This window comes from Hibiscus syriacus, unplaced genomic scaffold (genome assembly GCF_006381635.1).
Source record: "Hibiscus syriacus cultivar Baekdansim isolate YM2019G1 unplaced genomic scaffold, ASM638163v2 tig00110328_pilon, whole genome shotgun sequence".
In the NCBI taxonomy this organism is placed as follows: domain Eukaryota; kingdom Viridiplantae; phylum Streptophyta; class Magnoliopsida; order Malvales; family Malvaceae; genus Hibiscus; species Hibiscus syriacus.
In genome coordinates, this window is record NW_024062685.1 from 3,788,110 (window position 1) to 3,799,278 (window position 11,169).

The window sequence follows — 11,169 nt, forward strand, 5'->3', positions numbered from 1 at the left end:
TGCTACTGCCATAATTGTTGACGAGATGTCCCAATCTTTCGAGTGGGTGCTACAGAATTATTTAGAAGCCATGATGAATAAATCGCCTATTTCAGTTGTCATCAATGGGGATAGGGCAATGCAGAGGGTTATTAAATATGTTATCCCTTATGCTAAGCATATATTATGTTCTTGGAATCTTTCTCGCAATACACAAGCTAACATTGGTAACCCAAAATTTACAACAACATTCTTAAAATGCATGGCTTCCTGGTGGACAACTGACGCATTTGATATTTAATGGCATTCAGTTGTTTCAGAATTCAACATCGAAAAACATCCATGGGTGATTAAGAAGGGAAATACTCGGCACTTATGGGAACAATCATATCTAACCGATCATTTCTTTGCCAATATTCGCTCAACACAAAGGTGTGAGTCTATGAATGTTTCACTCGCGATTGCACTGAAACACAAGAAGACATATTTAGATGTTGTTCATGCAATTGAAGATGGAATTAATAGAATACGTATGAACGAGTTGAAAGCGGATTACTTAAGTTCCCAGACGAATCCCTTCCAGATCACAAAACTGGTTGACCTTGAAAGCCATGCTGTTGAGATTTATACGCGCGAATCTTTTCGTGCGTTCCAAGAAGAACTTCAATGGGAGACATTGTACCGGATTCAGGAAGAGATTCAGTCCTTATCAGATGAATGTGAAAATTATATTTTGAAAAAGTACAAAGAAAAAATAGGACATTTGAAATTAGTTTTAATTTTCCAACGGAAACCCTAAATTACTCCTACAGAAAATTTAAGACCGTCGGACTTCCATGTCGCCATCAACTTCACGTTTTGAAGCACTTGGATTACACATATTTGTCCGGGTCTTTGATTCAAAGTAGGTGGACTAAGGATGCGAAGGCTTCTGCACCCAATTTTGTTGACTTGAATGTGCCTCTAGAAGTAATGCAAATGGCAAGGTTCGTTGTTCTACGTGCAACATCAAGTAGGTTATGCTACATTGCATCAAAGACAGACACGTCTTTCAAAACCGCAAGAGATGATATGAAAAGACTAACAGAAGAATTTGAAAACTCGTTTGGCTTGAATGATTCAGTCAACCGAAGTAGTGTAGTAAACAATGTTTGCGACCCTTAACGAAAACAATGCAAGCGAAAAGAAGTACCAAAGAACAAGGTCGAGAAGAAAATTAGGCGATATGGGTTCTGCAACGGTGAGGGACATAACAAACTAACATGTCCTCAAGTGAAGCTCAGTTTGAATACAAGCACACAGCCTACATCAACTGATTTTTTCAAAGACGGAATGGAATGACCATTCAATCCCGCACATAATGACAATTATGTTAGTGACATTTGGAATAATGTAGACAACGATATCCATATATCGTAAGTATCAACATGACTCCTATTGTGTATAAGAAACATGTAAAACAACCTATTGCTAACTTTTATCATCTCATACATAATTACATTCACATACAAAATTATAAACTATATACAAAATTATGAATCGTATACAAAATTTCCCCTACATTTACATCATCGCTTCCTTTTGTTATTCTTATGTCTAATGCAAGCTTTTGTCATCTCCCCTCTTAGTCTACTTTGATTGTGGCTTACGAGATCGTTTAATATTCTATCCACATCATCACATAAATGCCAAACAATCTGTAGAATAGAGTCTCGCGCATATCATGGCCGGAATCAGTTCTGTAACTAGGATTATATTGGTTAATCATGTTGACTGCATAGCCAATAAAACATGGGGGTCCAAATGGTTAGCTAGGAATTGGTAAGGCAAGTTTCTTTTGAGGGTTTAGGGACTAAATCCCTCAAATGTAAGGAGTTCATGATTGAACATTACATATAATAGTTGTATTCAGTTGTTGAAGAATTGTTCTTAATTTTATGTAAGGATAGTTGTAATGATATTCGTTCACGTTTCGGGACCAATTAGTTAGATGCATGCAATACCCTATATCTTTGAGACAGAGCACAAGAAATCTATCACTTAAAGATTTACCAAGATCGGTAGCTTCTGCTCTGAATGAAGACTGAACCTAGAATCAACTTTGCAATTATGCCTATCGTGCTAAAGAGAACCTGCTGAATTATAGGATTTGCACACAACTGCAAGCATTTTAAACCCTAAGCCCAACTACTCTGTTAAAATTATACAACAGAGATTTCAGGATTTCCATAAAATGCTTGCAGTTGTGTGCAAATCCTATCATTCAGCATTATATTCATAATTGCAAAGTTGATTCTAGGTTCGGTTTTCATGCAGAGCAAAAGCTACGGCTCTTGGTAAATCTTTAAGTGCCAGATTTCTTGTGCTCTGCCTCGAGGATATAGGGTATTGCATGCATCTAACTAATTGGTCCCGAAACGTGAACGAATATCATTACAACTATCCTTATATAAACTTAAGAACAATTCTTCAACAACTGAATACAACTATTATATGTAATGTTCAATCATGCACTCTTTACGTTGGAGGGATTCAGTCCCTAAACCCTTAAAGAAAGCTTGTCTTACCAATTCCTAGCTAACCATTTGGACCCCCAGGTTTTATTGGCTATGCAGTTAACATGATTATGAGCTTCCTTTATTCTTTGGCATTCAGTCAGACTATAGAGATTTGAAATTTGTAATCAATTAAAAGTTATTAAATAATTTAATCCAATTACCATTTCAAGAACAATTACATGAATACATTGATACTTACTAGTCGCTTTCGATTTTCTTCAATGTTGATACGCTGGGGCTCCATTTGAAGGTCATTATCTTCGCGAACAAAGATTGAACTTTCAACCTATAACCATTTGAAAACCCTAAACTTTTAAACTAACCCCTATTTCCAAAGACTAATATTCTAAAAAATTAGGGTTTTAACAACATACCTATCGAACACATCAAGGGAAAAAAGTGTCCAATCTGGAAATCAATCAAAACCTAATTTGAATACCACAATATCAATAAATTTACATGAAGATCTGATCGTAACTGTTATGAACGTTGGTATTCGTCGTAGTGGAAGAGTTATCTTTTACCTTTAGGGTTTTTTGATTTGGGGTTTATATTGATGATGTTAAAAGAATGGATAACATATAAATAATGAAGGGAAAAAACACGCATAATTTAAAAAAATATTGATACAAATTTAAAAAGTGTCGATATATTATGTTGACCTATTTTCTAATTATACCGGTATGTTTCTACTGGATACATTGTAAATTTACCTATTACATTATAATTATGGGTTTCGATGTCTTTGGGATCGATAAATTTAATAAATGTATCGACACTTTATATGTGCACCTCGTTTGGCTTTCATTCTGGACAAAAAGTATCGACATAAATTTAAAAAGTGTCGATACATTATGTAGACCTATTTTGTCATAAAACCAGTATATTTCTATCGGTTACATTGTTAATTTACTTATTACATTGTAATTATCAGTATCGATGTTTTTGGGATCGATACAATTTTAAATGTATCGACACTTTATGCGCGCACCTAGTTTGTCATTCATTCTGGACAAATAGTAGCGAGACAAAATTAAAACTTGTCGATACATTATGTAGACCTATTTATCATAATAACGGTGTATTTATACCGGTTACATATTACATTATAATTATGGGTTTCGATGTTTTTGGGATCGATACAATTTTAAATGTATCGACACTTTATGCGTGCACCTCATTTGGCTTTTATTCTGGTCAAAATGTATCGACACAATTTAAAAAGTATAGATAAATTATACTGACCTATTTTCTAATTAACCAATATATTTCTACCGGTTACATTGTAAAGTTACATATTACATTATAATTATGGGTTTCGATGTTTTGGGATCGATACAATTTAAATGTATTGACACTTTATGTGTGCACCTCGTTGGGAATTCATTCTGGACAAAAAAGTATCGACACAAATTTATAAAGTGTTGATACATTATGTAGACCTATTTTCTCTTAAAATCAGTGTATATCTACCGATTACATTGTATATTTACCTATTACATTATAATTATCGGTTTTGATGTTTTTGGGATCGATACTTTTAATAAATGTATCGACACATTTGTTTACCTATGTGTCTCATTAAACCGATATATTTTGCCTATTACTTTATAATAACCGGTTTCGATGTTTTTAGGATCGATACTTTTAATACATGTATTGACACTTTGTTGGAAACTTTATGTGTCGATACATGTTTGTAAGTTACTGATACTTTATAGGCGAAATTAGAGAAACCGGTTGTGTCCATTTTCAATATGTTATATTTAATCGATTGTTTAAATTTTTACCGTTTTCTCAAATTTTAACCGATTTAGAAATTCTAAGTATGAAAACTTTGTTGTGGATATTATAGAAAATGATTCTTTAATAATGTGTTTTGATACATTTGCACGCAGATATAAAATACTTTAATAGCTAGTACTGATATTTCAATAATTCTCAAATGTCTCGGTATACAGAGAATCAAATATGAATATAAAAGCCCGACCAATCAACCAACAACGATTCAGAGATCAAATGTCATTATATTTCAGAGCAATCAACCTAAATGAAACGCGAGTGAAATCCCGACCATCATAATTTTGAGTAACGTGCAGAAATACTGGATATGCGAAAAATGCCTTCCGAATATTATCCATTTCATCCAGTTCATGAAGATAGGATAACCGTAAACCGAAACTATCTGAGAGAAACATAGTTGATGTAGAAGCAGTTGCATATTTAAAATCTCGAAGGCAATCCATTTGGTTCTCAAACATTTAAAGCATCATAAGCATTTCGGACTTATGATTTAGGTGGTACACGGGTAATGCAACAAAATGCATCCAAAAATTCTTGAGAATTAAACGCTAGATGTTTTAATAATAACGTTCAATAATGGAAGATACACACGTAAAGCATAAGTACCGTTACAATTAACAATGTAAACGGATAAAAATTCTCCGGTATAATGAAAATAGTCGTAAATGACAAATTGAGATGCTTGTTATGTATGCCTAGTATCATTGCACCAGTAGAATTTTACCGTTTACATTGTTAATTTAGCAAACTATCGATAGTTTATAAACATGTACCCTTCAATTATTTATGTTATTATTACAAGTTGTAGCTCTCAATTATCGGGATTTTTAGTTACCATTTGTTGCATTTCCCGTATACCACCTAGATCATACGTCCAAAATGTTTCTGACGCTTTAACTGTTTGAGAACCAAATGCATCATTGTTGAGATTTTAAATCTGCAGCTGCTTCTACATCAAGTATGTTTGGCTAAGATGGTTTCAGTTTAGGGTTAACCTATCTCAATGACCTAGCTGAAATGGATAGTATCCGAAAGGTATTCTTCGGATATCCAATCTTCCTGCTTGTTAACCAAAAATTACGATGGTCGGGATTTCCCTCGCGTTTAAAGTTGGAAACAAAAAATAATGGAAATTAGGAATAATCAATGATAACATGCATATTGTCTAAGTTAATAAGTTTGAAAAAGGTAAGTTGTTACCTTAGAAATGGAATTTGATGTTACCTCCCGATGCTTCCATTGAGTAAGTTGTTGTTTGGATGGAACAAAGGCCCGGTCTAATATTTATAGTGTAGCCAAAATTTATATTGGAATTCAAACTCAAATTGAAATTTAAATTCACCCTTTGGTTAAATATAAAATGAACATGAAATGCAGTGTTAAATTGAACATGGAAATTGCATAATTGATTCATATTGTTCAAGTAACATGCGTTATGAACCATCAAGCGAGTAAAAGACAATATTGATTCAGTTCAAAGGTGAGTTATGAGTTGATGGGGTTGTCATACTTGTCACATGGGAATAAAGTACTCACATGGAAGAGATAGATAGATTTTTTTGTTATGCACATCCTATCCTAATGGAATATTTACTGTATAAGTCACATGTTATATTGTGGAATATTAAAAAACACAGTTACTGTGTTATATGTTTTAGTATTTTTGAATCGAATGAAAATATACATACAATATAATCAAATCAAAACATACATACACAACAAATTTATACATAACAATGTTCAAATAATGTACCTACAACAGAATTAATTCGATGAAAAAGGGTTATTTCTAACGAAGTCCGGAACATTAGGCGTCTTCAACAAATTTTCCAAATACTCTCGTATGTTACCACCTTTTTCTGAGGACATATATAAATAATTTCAATTATGAAACTAATCAGGTGAAAATTTACAAACAAGAAACTAAATTCGCATAAGCAGGAATAAATTTGTGTCATACCTAGAGCATTGTAGTCCGAATGGGAAGTAGCGTCGAAGGGATGTGGACATATGTATTTTTCTATATAAAAACATAAATTGTTAATCAATCAATGTATGAACAACTGTTTAAGTGGAAAAATATGACATAGATGTAACTTACCGGATTATAAATCATTTTCCGTGCTGAATCATCGACCAACAGTGTATTTAGGGCATTAAAATCAGGATACTCGTTCCAAACTTCATTGAGATCTTTACGGTAGGTAACATTGTCTTCTTTTTTGCACTTTCGTTGATCTTGTTTACAAACAGTCGAACATAAATATGTTGGAATCATAGAAAAATAAAAGTCAGCAAAGTGTAATGACATTCATCTTACCCAAATGAATAGAAACTGGTCAGTGAACAAATGTAGTTTCTCAAGTACACGGTCTATGTTATGCCTAAGATTGTAATCAAGTTTGAATGTTAACATTTAATTGTATATTAATGATTTTTGCTATAGTAATTCAATTGCTCAACAGTTCTAACCTCATCTTGGAAGACCAAATGGCAACAACAAAATTTTGTACACAAAAATGCATAAATTCATATACTCATGTTCTGAGGATAACATCTACAACATGAATAAAATGAGATTAAAGTTTTACGCTTATATTTTAAAATAATGGATACAAATGAATATAATTAAAACCTTTTGGATGTCTTGGGATGTAGGCAAGGACACCATTGACATAAAAAATTACAAGTTTTCTTACAGGCGGCGTTGCAGACACGATATACTTGTTTTGATCATCATCATAATCATCTTCATCGTCATCTTCATTGACCGCTTGGTTGTCCACATCTATTTAAAGAAAGTAAAATACATTTTACAATGTGTAAATGTTTAGAAACATAAATAATTAATTACCTAACTCGTTTGATGTCGTTGACGTAATTCGTCACGTAAGATAGAGACTTCATCGCGCAATGATGCAATATCGGCTCACATTCCGCTCATAAGGGAATCAATATGCTCACGAAAATTGACCATGTATTCCATTACTGTCTTAATTGTTACATAATCTCCACTTGGAGCTTGTGGAGCTTCTTCCATCATTGCGTCTCCCATTGGTTGGTCGTCTTCATGGCCAATGGGGTCCATTTCCTTCCTCTTTTGATCTAATCCGACATCCTTGACACGCTTTCAACCGATCTTTTCAACAAAATCATATCCCGCTCTGGTAATAAATAACATGTCAATCTTGCGTGTTAATCGAACAGGGGAGTCAAACGAAAAATCAACTTCTTTCTTATTCAACAGATGGGTGATGACACATCCATATGGTAGTGAAGTTGAAATTGATGCTCCCTTTTTGACCATATATACAATTATATTAAATATCAGTTTAGCAATGTTTGGAGTCGTTTTGGATCTATACTTTTCTATCCACCAATAATCGCTGTCTAGAATTCTTAAATATTTTCCCCCAGTAGGCCGAATAAACCAAGTGAGCATTTTGTGAAACACTCTCGACTCTACATCTAGGTGAATTGGGTTATTTCTAGCAACCCGTTCTATTGTCGTATCTAAACCATTTTCATCTGAATCCCCTTTATTCTCGACACCTATACCCTCCGCAATAGTATTCGGATATATATATATATATATCCTTCCCCATGACATGGGTATTAATTCCTATTATATTAGTCTTATTAGGCTCATGCTGGAATGAAGCATTGTTGTAGAATACGCTAACTAGGTTGGGGTAATATTTTGGTTATACACCAAGGAATTCAAGCCAACCCCAAGATGTAAATGAGGATTTAAAACTAAAATCATATTTATCATAGAACAAGAAACCCATGTCAATGACACATTCGGGACGAATCTTCCTTACTTTGAAATTCCTCTGCCATCTTTTTTTTCTCCTCATCGGATCTAAAGTTCAGAGTTTCGAACGACCTGATTTTCTCAGAAGAAGTGATTGGTTGAGAATGAGGCTGTCGTTGTGAAGAGCTTTGAGAAAGACCCCGCCTCTGACGCTAACATTTTTGAGCCATTTTAGGTGTGGATGCTGTTACATTAGAACACAAACACATTAAGGAAAAAACACAAACACATTAAGGAAAAAAAAGAGTCCAATCTGGAAATCAATCAAACCCTAATTTATGATAAAATATCGATAAATTTACCTGAATATATGATCATAACTGTTATGAGAACGCTGGTATTCGTCGAAGTCGAAGAGTTCTATTCTACCTTTAGGTTTAGGGTTTTTTCGATTTATAGTTTGTATCGATTATAATATATAAATAATGAAGGGAAAACACGTGAAATTTAGAAAAATATCGACACAAATTTAAAAAGTTTTGATATATTATGTTGACCGCTTTTCTAATTAAACCGGTATATTTATACCGGTTATATTGTAAATTTACCTATTACATTATAATTATCGGTTTCGATGTTTTTGGGATCGATACAATTTTAAATGTATCGACACTTTATGCGTACACCTCGTTTGGGCATTGATTCTGGACAAAAATTATCGACACAAATTTAAAAAGTGTCGATACATTATGTTGACCGCTTTTCTAATTAAATCGGTATATTTATACCGGTTACATTGTAAATTTACCTATTACATTATAATTATCGGTTTTGATGTTTTTGGGATCGATACATTTTATAAATGTATCGAAACTTTATGCTTGCACCTCGTTTGGGCATTCATTCTGGACAAAAGTATCGACACAAATTCCACTTGTGTCGATATATTATGTAGACCTATTTTCTCATAAAACCGGTATATATCTACTGGTTACATTTTAAATTTACCTATTACATTATAATTATATGTTTCGATGTTTTTGGGATCGATATAATTTTAAATGTATCGACACTTATTGCGTGCACCTCGTTTTGCCATTGATTCTGGACAAAAAGTATCGACACAAATTAAAAAAATGTCGATACATTATGTTAACTCTTTTATAATTAAATCGATATATTTATACTTGTTATATTGTAGATTTACCTATTACATTATAATTATCGGTTTCGATGTTTTTGGGACGATACTTTTTATAAATGTATCGACACTTTATGCTTGGACCTCGTTTGGGCATTCATTCTGGACAAAAAGTATCGACATAAATTCCACATGTGTCGATACATTATATTGACCGCTTTTCTAATTAAACCGGAATATTTATACAGGTTATATTGTAAATTTACCTATTACATTATAATTATCGGTTTCAAAGTTTTTTGGATCGATACTGTTTATAAATGTATCAACACTTTATGCGTGCACCTTGTTTGGGCATTCATTCTGGACAAAAAGTATCGACACAAATTCCACAAGTGTCGATACATTATGTTGACCTGTTTTCTAATTAACCAGTATATTATACCGGTTACATTGTTAATTTACCTATTACATTATAATTATTGGTTTCGATGTTTTTGGGGTCTATACTTTTAGAAAATATATCGACGCATCTGTTTACCTATTGTCTCATTAAACCGGTATATTTTACCTATTACTTTATAATAATTGGCTTCGATGTTTTGAGGATTGATACTTACAATAAATGTATCGACAATTTTTTGGAAACTTTATGTTTGGGAACCAAACTAGACAAAATGTTGGAAACAAATCTTTGTGTTTACTAATTTTGTCATTAAAAAAAGTCTATTTTTACCACCTACATTGTAAATTTACCTATTACTTTAAAATTATTGAATTTTGTAGTTATTGTACATACCTAAATATGGAATGGTCATTCAGTCCCGCACATGATGGCAATTATGTTAGTGACATTTGGAATAATGCAGACAACAATCTCCATATATCGTAAGTATCAACATGACTCCTAATGTGTATAAGAAACATGTATAACAACCTATTGCTAATTGTTCTCATCACATGCAAAATTATAAATCGTATACAAAATTATAAATCTTATACAAAATTAACCCTACATTTATATCATCGCTTCATTTTGTTATTCTTGTGTCTCATGGCAGCTTTTGTCATCTCCTTTCTTAGTCTATTTTGATTGTGGCTTACGAGATCGTTTAATATTCGCATACGATCCCATTGTCAAACAACCTATATTCAAATTGTCAGTACGTTAAGTATTGTAAACCACAACATTAAATATACGACTTTTAACAATTTAACCGCAAACTAAATTTTAATTCCACTTACAAAATCACCACTTGCCCCTCTAGAACCGATTGATTCCATCCGCATCATCACATAAATGCCGCAATCATATCTGTTACAAAATTTGAATACCACACATATCAATTATGAAACCTGTATAAATTAAGCTTTTTTATTTATGATAACATCTCATACCCATTCAATATCTCATTCATCTTATGCTCCACAAATTTGAAATTTTTCAAGGGGACATTTCCTAGAGAGCCACATGCTTCTACCCAAATGTGTTTCTTATTATAACTATCTAATATTTTCATCTGCATTAAAAAATATCAAGTTATGATCCAAACAAATTATGCATTATAATTTACATAATTTCCTTTCATACATACCAATCTATTAGCATCATTCACTCTCTCTTTAGTTGTTTCAGATGAAAACAGACTATCATATACCGTTGCAACATGTTCTACCATATCCAACACCAACATATACCAATGTGAATTATGGTAGTTTATTGTGATCAGGATCTGCAACAAATTTCACAACCAATTTGACAAAATTCAACATTATATATTCGAAAACATCATTTTCAATTCATATGGTGTCTTACCTTGTCACAGTCGGTGAATTTCACATAGTCATCCAATATAGAACCTTAAAAGCTCGCAATACCCTCAACAATTACTTTTTTGTTGGCCTCCAATGCCTATTGCTGCAATTACACG